Genomic DNA, 1,349 nt, shown 5'->3' on the forward strand with positions numbered 1-1,349 from the left:
GTTGATATGAATTATTTTCAATCTCATTGAGTTTTTTTAGAAGTACCATCCTGAATTCTCTGTCATTTAAGTCACATATTTCTATGTCTGTAAGCTTATTTTCTGGAGATTTTTCTCTTTCTTTCTGAGACGCCTCGTCATCTTGGTTGTTAATTGTGTTTAATGGACTATTTGTCCTCCTGGGTATTAATGAAAGTGTATCTTCTGTTTTTCCAGAAAGAAGATTTGTTACATAAAGATCTCTCTTTAGCCTACTACAAAGAAGGGGCTTTCTTTTTGGTTTCCAGTATGTGAAGTCTAAGCCTCTTGGATCTCTGCTTTATATAAAGCCTAAATAATGTTTTTTAAAATTTTCTTGTAGAAATTTAATCACACTCGCTACTCTCAGTTTCAGTCCCTGTCAGTTTTAACAAACAATCTTGGCAATGTTTGCTCAGATTCCCCTGGGGCTTCGTGGTGATTGTCTCAGAGAGTGTGGGGGAAGGGGCACTCTGGGTTGGGAGTTGGGGGCTGCGGCTCAGCCTCAGTTTTGCAACTGCAGCCAGCAAAAATCAACTGCTGTTTCTCTGCGGCCCCGTCTCGCTTCTCTGCTCTTTACCCTGATGACTGGGCCCTGCTGCCGGCTGTGTAGAATTCTGGGCACTTCCAGGCAGGGTTGTTCTGGGAAGTTGCCACACCTTTACTCCTCCTGCTCCGAGCTCCTGCAGCTGCAAGAGGCAACTTCTTTGTTTCTCCCATTCCACTGCCCAACACCCGAGGTTCTGACCTGTGGTAGTTCTTATGCACAGTTCCCACGCTCACACATGCTGATGTGCAGTTTGGGTATTTTTTGTTGAGTTTTAGATGTTCAGCTTATTGTTTTTCAAGGGGAGAGATCTGAGGACGTCTCTCACTAAGCCATGTTTCCCAGAATCTTGTGCGTTGAGGATATTTAAAGGAAGCTTTCCTCTGGAGAATATAATGAAAGAGGGAGTTATAGTAAGTCTGATCCAATTAGGTTATTAAAGGTAAAATGACTGCTCTGTTCTTGATATGATATCTGGAAAGTTTATATATTATCTATGTTTCTAGCTAGCTAGCTATTTATCTATCTACCTATCTATCATCGATGGACAAGTTGATAATATAGAGTACTTACACTTTGATCTCCTCTAAATAAGAATTTGTATCAACTAAACACAATATTAGGGAATTATATTCTCCAAGAGTCATTTTGAGAAAGCTCTTTGGCACTCTATCTCTAATCCAAAGTTTGGGGAGAACTTTACCAATAAATCCAGCTCCCTACAGTCAGTTTCCTCCATTTTGAAAACAATCCTGCTTACCCAACAGTGAGCAGCCCTCTTGTA

Source organism: Pteropus vampyrus, unplaced genomic scaffold (genome assembly GCF_000151845.1).
Source record: "Pteropus vampyrus isolate Shadow unplaced genomic scaffold, Pvam_2.0 Scaffold504, whole genome shotgun sequence".
Lineage (NCBI taxonomy): Eukaryota > Metazoa > Chordata > Mammalia > Chiroptera > Pteropodidae > Pteropus > Pteropus vampyrus.